Source organism: Chlorocebus sabaeus, chromosome 10, assembly GCF_047675955.1.
Source record: "Chlorocebus sabaeus isolate Y175 chromosome 10, mChlSab1.0.hap1, whole genome shotgun sequence".
Taxonomy (NCBI): domain Eukaryota; kingdom Metazoa; phylum Chordata; class Mammalia; order Primates; family Cercopithecidae; genus Chlorocebus; species Chlorocebus sabaeus.
Genome location: NC_132913.1, coordinates 21,884,399 through 21,894,864, shown reverse-complemented (window position 1 = coordinate 21,894,864; position 10,466 = coordinate 21,884,399).

The following is a 10,466-nucleotide window of genomic DNA, read 5'->3' as shown; positions in this document are numbered from 1 at the left end:
ATGCCCACTTTCTAGTACTTGAGTGACAATGAAAGGGTTTATTTATTTCTTCGTTCATTCACTAAAGATTTATTGAACATCGGCTGTGGGCCAGGCATTGTTCTAGGCCCTGGAGAGACAGCAATGAATAAGTGCATCAAGCTTAAATTCTCCTGGAGGTGATAGACAATAAATATGATCAGGAGGTAAAATATATAGCCTGTTAGTGATAAGGGATAAAGGGGGAAATATACATATAACAGAGCTTTATGGCCCTATAGGGATAAGGGAAAAAATTAAAGTAAAAAAGGAGGTGAGGAGGAATGTGTATGGGGACTGGGGGATCCAGAAAGGCCCTGCTGAAGTTCATCAGAGAATGAGCATCCCAGATATCTCGGGAAGGAGCATTCAAGGCTGACAGGATAGCAAATGCCAAGGCCTCGGGTGGGAGCATGCTTGGTGTGTTCAAGGATTAAGAAGTAAAAGTTGCCAGACATAACACTGGATACCCAGTGACATGTGAATTTCAGCTGAACAATAAATAACTTTTTTAGTATAAGTACATCCCAAATAGTGTATGGTACATGCTTCGGCCAAAAAAAAAATTAAAAAAATTAAAAAATAAAAAAAAATTTCATGCAACATTTGAGACATATTTATACTAAAAAGTATTCATTATTTATCTGAAATTCAAATTTAACTGCACATCTTATTTTTTTATTTGGTTAAATCTGACAACTCTATCTAGGTCAGTGTGACTGAAGCAAAATGAAAGAGGGGGGATGTTATCCCCCAAAAGAAGATATTTTGACATCCTAATCCCCACGACCCCAGAAGGTGACCTTTTTGGAAATAACTCATTGCAAATGTAAGTAGTCGCGGTCATACTGGAGTAAGGTGGGCCCCTAACCCAGGATGACTCGTGTCCTCATATGAAGATGACCGTGTGCAGTTGCCTGGGGAGAAGGCCAAGGGGACCAGAATGACTCAGCTACAAGCCTAGAAAGGGAAAGAGAGCCAGCAAACACCAGAAGTGAGAAAGAGGCTAGGGAGGATGTTTCCCTTCAAGTTTCAGAGGGAGCATGGCCCTGCTGACATCTTGATTTCATATTTCTAGCCCCCAGAACCACAGGACAATGAATTTCTGTTGTTTAAATGACCTAGTCTGTGGTGCTTTGTTACAGCAGCCCCAGAAAACAAACACAGGAAAATAGCAGAAGATGAGGGCACAAAGACCAGGAGGATAATGGACAGATTGAGTAGAGCCTGTAGGTAACGTGACGCCTTTAATGTTTGATTTTTTTGTTTTTTGTTTTGTTTTGTTTTGAGACAGAGTCTTGCTCTGTCACCCAAGCCGGCGTGCAATGGTACAATCTCAGCTCACTGCATCCTCCACCTCCTGGGCTCAAGCCATTCTCCCACCTCAGACTCCCAAGTAGCTGGGACCTATGGGACTACGGGTGCATGCCACCACACCTGGCTAATTTTTTTTTTTTTTTTTTTTTGGACAGGGTCTTACTCGGGTTGCTCAGGCTGAAGTGCAGTGGCACGATCTCAGCTCACTGCAACCTCAACCTAATTTTTGTATTTTTTGTAGAGATGGTGTTTCGCCATGTTGCCCAGGCTGGTCTTGAACTCTGGAGCTCAAGCAATCCTCCTGCCTTGGCCTCCCAGAGAGTTGGGATTACAGGTGTGAGCCACCGTGTTCAGCCATGTGATGTCCTGACTTGTACTCTAAGTCAGCTAGAGAGTCATTTGAGAGTTTTGGGAAAGGAGTGGCCTGTGTAAAGAGATGAAAGAAACAGTCCAGGATATCCAAGAAATGAAGTGGCAGCTCCAGGAAATACATGCAGTTTCATCCTGCAGGAGAGCTTAGTAAAAACACTAGGACCGAGGCTGGAAGGTGAATGGCAGCCACGTCTCAAAGAGCCTTCTGGTAACTTTAAAAATGGGATATACTTCCCCCTGTAGGCCACTGGAAGCCAATGGAAAACTTCGAGCAGAGAGATGGAATCAAATATGCCTGCTGTTTATGGTCTTTGTTGTTCATCATGATACAGATGGGTACCAAAGAGTTTAAGAATGACGGGACAATGACAGAATTCCAAGTACCACTAGAGGGGAGGGAAAGGAGATAATTTTCATTAGATCAGAGGCCTTAGTCCAAGCCCCTCAACCCACACTATTGAGACAGCCACATTCCCACATACCCCTGAGGTAACTTGGAAAATACCTGGGGTTTCTCTGGAACATTAGAGAGTTTACCTGAGACTACTGGTATGCTGAGGGAGATAGATTCCTGTCTAAAGGGCAGGATCTGGAAGAGCAAGGAGGTGCTTTAGGAAAGACAGCAGCAAACTTGACCCTGCATCTTCTAAATCAAGAATCCAGGGACCCAGTTCACTGGCTTGAAAATTTCAGTGTTCAAAAGAAACTCAGGGAGTTTCTGAAAATGCAGATCCTGGGTCCCACCCCAGTTATCTTGATTAAGTAAAGATGGTCCAGGAACTACAGGTTGAGAAACTCTACCATCCTGAGGGACTTGTGGATGTTCATGCAGATAGTGATAAAGGCTATGGAGAAAGCTTAAAGTAGGCAAGGATGATAGGAAATTGTAGTGAGGAGGGGCACTGTTGCCATTTTGGATAGGGTAGCCAGAGAGGGCCTCACTAACAAGGGGACATTATATGCTGAAATTACATGCAAAATTTTGCATATATGTCAATTCGTAAGAAAATAGACACATAACTTTCAAGAGATTCTTAAACAGATTCTGAACCAAATTAAAACTAAGAACTACTGCAGATTAGTTAGCAGAAAGTGGATGGAAGTTCAGAATCAGTTTTCATTTTCAATGTCTATAAATACTTTGACCTTAAACAGTGGTTTTCAACCTTGGCTTCACATTCAAATTACCTGGGGAGCATTAAAAAATACTGATGTCTAGATCTCATCTCCAGAAAATCTGATTTAATTGGTCTGGGAGTGTGGTCTGGGAATTGGGATGTTAAAAGTTTCCCAGAAGATTTTAATTGTAGGAAAACCTAAGAAAAACCAATCCAGGGTTTCAGATGAGCCTCTTCTTGTGGTAGGAAGGCTGGGTGATTATGGCTGTTGACCTGCTAGCAAACTGAGACTCCAGAATGAGTGATGAACCCTAGGTCCCACAGATGGTGAGTAATTCAAGACTCAGGTCTGGTTCTTAGCTCCTAATTCAGCGCCGTGCCACTATCCCACCTTGGAACAGAGACCAGTGGGGTTTGATGAGGAATGAAAGGCGGGCACTTGGACTCCTGTGCTAGCAAGGGCAGGCCCAGGAGGACCCCTTGTGGGAGGAGGCCCAGCATCTAGGAAGCACAGTGATGGAGGTGCTACTTGCTGGAGTGCTAAATGGGAGGCGGGCAGCACAGAGGAAAGTGGGTGGAGAGCTGAAAAAGCCAGCTGCCCCCTAGCAGGCCAGTGAGAGAGGCCAGAAAAATTCCAATGCCTCGTTACAGCAACCCAGTCAGCCCTGGCCTCCCATCTGGCCAGATTCTAAACCAAACAACAACAACAAAAATCATCTGAGATAAATCACATTAATAGTTTTGTGACCTCAGAGAATCCAATGCCCTTCTTCATTCCTTGATACCAGCCGGGACTGCTGATGTATCTGGGAGATGGGCAGTAGGTACAACGGAAAGAAGTCACCATCCAAAAAGCAATGCTTTCATCAACTAGGTGAAGCCTAAAATGTCTTCAATCAGAACAAAGCTTTCCACTGTCCAAGCGGTAATGAGTAACAACTTCAAAAGCAAATGCCCCCGGGAGAAAGAAAACCTTGGATGAAAAGCTCAAGGCCTCAGTGTTTAAACTAATTTTTAAACAGAACTCTTTTCACACAAAAAATCTGTATATGTATGTTTGTACATGTCATACTATATTATGACATGTTATATATGCATACATGAATATTACATATATACTATATTATTGCTTATCACATGTGATAGACATAATATTTATAATATTATATGTGCATAGAACTATAAAATCAATGAAAGTAAACTTGCTGTGGACAAAGCAGGGGCTGGGTCTAGAAATTACCTGATGGGCTGGAGGAGATGGGAGAATAAATGTTGTCTCTCTCCCCCCACCCACCTGCCCATTTCTCCTTCCACCAAGCTGGCTTGCCCCTGAGCTGCCTCAGCAACCCCTAGGACAGCTTGAGAGAGCTGTAGGAAGGAACTCACTAATGCACTGGATGTGTGTTGAGAACCTACTGTGTACTTGACATCATGCTAGATACTGGGACCGCAAGTCGGGGAATAACAGCTCCTTTATTCAAGGACCTCATGATCTGCAGAGGGTCATGGGCGGAAAAAGGATAATTAAGCAAAATGTGGTGGGAACTGAATAAGGGAACTTACCGAGCATGACCGAATATAGTGGGGCCTCTGAGGAAAGGCACCTTGGGTGGGGGAGTGGGGGTGGGAGGCGGGAGCTATCAAAGAAGTTCTCAGAAGAAGACCCCAAAGGTCAGTTTCATTCCTGAGAGCCAATATTCATAAGATGACTGGGGACTGGGGAGCAGAAGGGCTTTGGCAATTGGGAGATGTATAGGGCTGAGCCAGACAGAAGGAAAAGGCAGGGCATCAGGGGTGCTGGAGACCAGGGACATCAAGGACAAATCTCCCTACATCGGAGGCTTGCCCAGGCAGCCCCAGTGCCAGGACCCCAGACTCTCCCAACAGCATGTAAAGAAGAGACCATAGGTCCCTCCAGACCCACAGCCCAAAAGGGCAGGTCTGGGGCCACCAAACTGGGGCTCCGGCGTGAAAAAACCTACCTTTGAAGTGAAAAGATCAAAATGGCTTTTGAGAAATCAGATCTCCTCGGCTGGATTTCAGCCCTGAGAGCTGGCTTTGTTGCAGCCAAGCAGTAAAAAGAGAGCAAAAGCACAATAAAGTTCTAAGGAAGGAGGGGGCCGCTCCCGCGCTGGCCTTGCCTCTGAGCAGACCCTCCTCCTGCAAACATTTGAGCAAAGCAATGCACAAGAGGAAATAAAGAAAGCAACAAAGACCCTGAGCCAGGGGCAAGGAGGCCACCACCCCAAGGAACACAGTCAAGGGACTTCCCGCTGGAGGAGCAAACTCCCTCTGCAGGAATGATGGTGATAATTGCTCACCTGAGACACTGGGGACAAACAGGAGAAGGTGGCGTGTGGTGTCACCCTCAAAGCTGCCACTCCTCCTTCACAGTGTCCCCTTAAGAAAGAAAGCAAAAAGCACAGGCAATTTTAGTGGGTTTTGCTTTATTTTATTTTTTTTCCACAGGCTCTTGTCTACTGTCTCAAAAACTGCCTTTTCTCCTCTGCTCCTTCATCTTCCTTCTTCTTCCCCGGGCCTCTCCCTTCTCCTTTGACACCATGACAAAGAAAAATGCCTGCATGGGCCTTGTTTTCCAGATTCAATCAACGCTGGAAGCTTTTATCTTGTTCTTAATAGCACCTTGCACCGATAGAGCCCGGCAAGGCTTTGCGGGCCTTAATTATTTCCCCAAGATCGATGAGACCCCTCGGCCCCCCGGGCAGCAGCATCCCACGGGCAGCAGTTTTCCAGATGGATGAGCTGCGTCCAAAGCTGCAGAGCAGACAGGGATGCAGACAGGGCCCAGCACGCCCAGCAGAGCCTGCGGCCTGCGGGTTCCTCGGGCCAGGTGCCTTGGAGGCAGGTCTGGGCTGCCCTATTTCTCAGATACCCATCTCCATTTCCGCCCCTCATAGGGGATTTTTCAATGAGATTACAGGCTGATAAGACCCTCCCAGTTCACAGGAGAGGAAACCTAGGCGAGGGGACTTCCTGGTGCCACAGTTCAAGTCTGTGACAGGAGACAAGAACTGGGCATGAGGATTCCCCTGCCTGCCTTCTTGCCCCCTTGGTCCCGTCTCCCCATCAGAAGGGAGCAGTAGGCTTTCCCAGGCCTCTCAGCACAGGCAGCTTCGTTTATACCCAGCATGGGGAAGCCAAAGAGTGCCCTGACAGAGGCAGAGAGGCGCTCATTTTCTGTTCCATCGCCTCCCTGTGCAGCCACCACACAGGAGGAAACCACACTTTCAGTAAGAGCTGGCTGACAAGCTTGTCATTCACACTAAAGAGCCAGCATCAAGCAGCTCAATGTGCCGGGCGCCACCTGCAGCAATCTACAAGCCGCAGCCTATGACACCCATGCCCAAACCTGGGGGAGGGTGTGAAATGCTAAGGGACTAAGGGGGTTAGGAGGTTGGGCCTCTGATATCTTACCTGGTAAGAAAGTGCATTGAAGAGCAACGTAAATTGGTAATAAGACCTGCTAACTTTTACCAAACTCTTCTCTATGCTTTCACAAGGTCTCTTTCATTTTACCTCATAGCAGCCCACGAGGTGTCTTGCCTATAATCACCCAGCCAGAAAGTGGTAGAGCTGGGATTTGAATTCAAGTACTCTGGCACCAAAGCCCATGCCCCTAATTCCTTTACCAAGCTATTCAGCAAAGTTCCAGGCTTCCTGACAGGAAGCAGGTCTTTAGGTAGAAGGCACAAGACACTGCCTAATTTCCTCACACATCCAAAGATGTTTTCCGGCCTGGACAAGAGACATATATTTAGTTATACTGGGTGACCTTCCAGAAGGGACAGGCTATGTGTTCCCTGATGGTGGGAACCATATTTGATTCTTTTTTGCATTCTCAGCACCTAGTACAGTGCCTAGATCAAAGCAGGTGCTTTAAAAGTGCTTGCCAACTCCTGGCTCAGCCCTATATAGACCGTGCAGCCAGAGGCAAGCTACTCAACTTCTCTGGGTTCCAGTTCCCTGATCTGTAAAATGAGGACAATAACGCAGCCCTGCCAGTGCAGCTGTATGATTAGAAGCCATATGTGCAAAGCCCCTCCCACAATGCCTGGCACAGAGTAGATGCTCAATAAACAATGGCTGTCATAACTGTCTTCAAAGCCAATATACTAAGGTGGGATTAGACAGACCCATGGTTCTTGTCTAAAAGCAGATTGGGGCAAGAAGAAGTAGCTCACAGTATTCCCATTGGTGTTTTCCAAGCAACCTTCTCTAAAACTTCTCTTTTATTAATACAGCTTCAGAAGGCTCTGTGTCCCTAAGCGTCTTAAGGAGGAAAGATTCTAGGGAATGTTTACTGTACAAGACACTTTGATGGGTGCTGGCTGCTCCCCCTCTTTTTTCTCCCAACAAAACCCCAGTGTCATGTAGGTGGCTACACTATTCAGTAGGACCTTGTGCTCCCAGGAACCCTGGCCCCAGCCCCAGAGGATAAGACATGGTTGATCTAAACCCATTGTGGTGGTTCGCACATCATATCAGGGATTCATTTAGGCATAGACCTAGGACATGGTTTTGGCTAATGAGAGAAAGTCAGTCAGAGACTCCTGGAAAGAATTCTTCTTGTGGACCAAAGATGCATGACAGCAAACAGTCCCTTTTCTCCCCTGGGAGGTGGCCATGATGATGTAACACCTGGAGCTGTGACAGGCATCTTGCACCCATGAGGAAAGCTCATGCAAAGCCTAAACCAACACACTAACTACGGCTGCAAAGAGAAGAAAGAGCTTGATCCTTAATGGCAAACTGGAACCACTGAACTAACCACACCTGCAGCACCCTGACTCTGGACTTCTTGCTATGTGAGATAATGCTGCTTGCCCTTTAAGCCAGTTAAGTCAGTGATTTCCATTGCTAGCAACCGAAAGGATTCTGAAATTCTTGCCATCTAAAAAGATAATCTCAGAGAGGAAATAATCCTTAAATTACTCTGAGAGAGAACAAAATATCCTGAGTTGAATGAGAACCCCTAGGCTAAGGCTCAAACACAGACACTTCCGCAAGCACAGGATGAAACCGATTGTAATACACTTGGGTCCAAACAGGTGAATGCAGTCCAGGGAAGGAGCAGTCAGGCTTCTGATTTCAAAGCAATCCTGGGCTTCTCAACCAGTGATCCCAGGAAGCTGAGGAGCACAGATCTGAGGAACCTGTGTTGAGACTGGAGCCACAGCCTGGCTCAGGGGTTCTGGTTTCCTCCCAACCCGGGGGCAGCCACACTCCATACTTGGTGAGCAGATCACGTGTGGTTTGCTAGAGAAACACGCAGAGAACCAAGAGGGTGGTCTAAGCAAACACCTGCACAGGCACACCTTGCCAAACACCCCACAATGCACAAAATATCTTAACCTTCTGTACTTCATGGGGTTCACTGCAGGAAAGGGGAAGAGAGGAACCCAGAGGGGGCATGAGACACCACTCAATCAGCACAGTATCTACTGCCAGCGTCCCAGGCACTGTTCTCGTGCTGGCCGGAGATGAAGTGGTTGAAAGCTTGCCACTTCTGCCCTCAGGGGACTCTTGGAGTTGGTGGGTGGGGGTGTAGGCAGAGGAGAATAGGAAAACACCTCCAGTATACAGGAAAAGATCCTTGCAAATGCGAGGCAGTAAATACTGACTACCAAGAAGACTCTGCAGGAGCTGTGGGAGTTAAGAGAATGGAGTTACCCCAGCTGCAGGATCAGAGGGTCCGAGATGGGCGTGTGGCCGTTCGATCCTTTTCCATTTTTTCCAAAAGAGCTACCAGATCTGAAATTCACGGCTGGCTTCCCACCATCCGATCTCCATGGCTTCAGCATGGACAGCAGAAAAATCCAGCGTGTTATCACGGAATCCACTGCACCAGGCAGGGATACAGCAATTCTGGCCTGGGGGCCAAATCCAGCCTGAAGACTATTTTTCTACAGCCCAGTAGCTACAAATTGTTTTTACATTTCTACTGGGTGGTTTAAACAACAACAACAAAGAATATGAAAGGGAGAAGTCCGGGCCCTGGAAAACCTAAAATTATTTACCATCTGGTCTTTTACAGAAAATGTTTGCCAATGCTTGGCCTAGGGAGGCCACGGTGGCCAGAAACATAGCCTTTATTTGTCAAGATTTCCTGGAGGCCCTTCTGGGAAAACCTGAATGCCTTTGGCTGCCAGAGGTTCATCTCGAAAGTCTTCTCCTGGTTGGTCCAAGTGCTCTGGGTGTGAGAGAGTCCACTTCACGGGCTGAGGGGTTTAGGCTCCTCCTACTCCTGTTTGTTGGACCAATGCCAGCCTTTTCCAGCCTGCTGGGGCTCCGCATAGTAACGATTCACATGGGAAGGGGCGTTCCAACACACTCCCAGCATCCACCATCCCTAAGCGGCAGGCCTTCAGGGAAGCTGTGGGAGGGTTAGTACAGCACACAGCCCACCAAACACACATCTCCTTCTCCCAGTGGGCCGAGCAGGGACGGAGGAGAAAGGGGACCAGACGCCTGGAGGTCTAGGGCCCCCTCAAGCTCTTCATGCCAAGGGAACTCCTGCTGGAAACCTGCAGTCCACCTAGCCTTGTACTGACCTGGTTCTTTGGGCACCAGCTCCACCTGTCCTGGCAGGAAGCCCCATCAGAGCCCCATTTTGTGGCCAAGGATGTATTCTAAGGACCCTTATCACCCAGGAACAGAAGCTCAAAAAAGGAGCCAACCCCTTTACAATGTCTTTTATATTCTGAATGTGATTCAATCTAAGTTTTTGAAGTCTTCCAGCTGGCCCATATTTCAAACAGCAACAGACAGAAGCAGTTATTGTATCAGCTCAGAGAAGACATTTTCATAATCAATGACGCTCATTATAGCTGAATACCCGATTCCTGCCAATGCATAATTTAAATAATCACTTCAAAGCAATTTGTTATATAATTATTGAGTCTTACATAATTACAACCCCCTGAAGAAGCAGAAGCAATTTATTTGGGGGGAAGGGGCATTAGACTTGGCTGGCAAAGAGGCTTTCCATAGCTCTGGACACCTGGCCACAGGCAGTATTGGTGACAAGATGGGAGGTGACATGGCCCTGTTTGAGGAGTTTCTGGCTATTCTGTTTCTTTGGCTGGAGGGGTCCACTATCAACCTATGCACATTGAGAGATATATTTATTTTTGGAAAAATGTTAGCCTTTGAGGGTAACAAATATTCAATAATAAAAATGAGTTTTTAGTGAAAAAATATGATACTCTCTGTAAAAAAAATAAATATGGTTTCTTGATGTAGGCGGTGTCTGACATGAACCTCACTGAAGAGAACACCTTTTTCTTTTTTTTTATTTCCAACTTTTAGTTTTAAGTTCAGGGGTACATTTGCAGGATGTGCAGGTTTGTTACATAGTTAAACGTGTGCCAAGGATGGTAATTAGCTGCACAGATCATCCCATCACCTAAGTACTAAGCCTGGCATCCATTAGCCATTCTTCCTGATGCCCTCCCTCCTCCCACCCCCTATCCCCCGACAGGCCCCAGTGTGTGTTATTCCCTGCCATGTGTCCATGGAGAACCCCTTTTTCTGGGGGTGGTGAGTGACAGAGGGTGAGGCAAGACTGGGGCAGCGATAGTGGCACTGAGTGCTTAGCTAAACCAAGGACCCAGCAAAAGG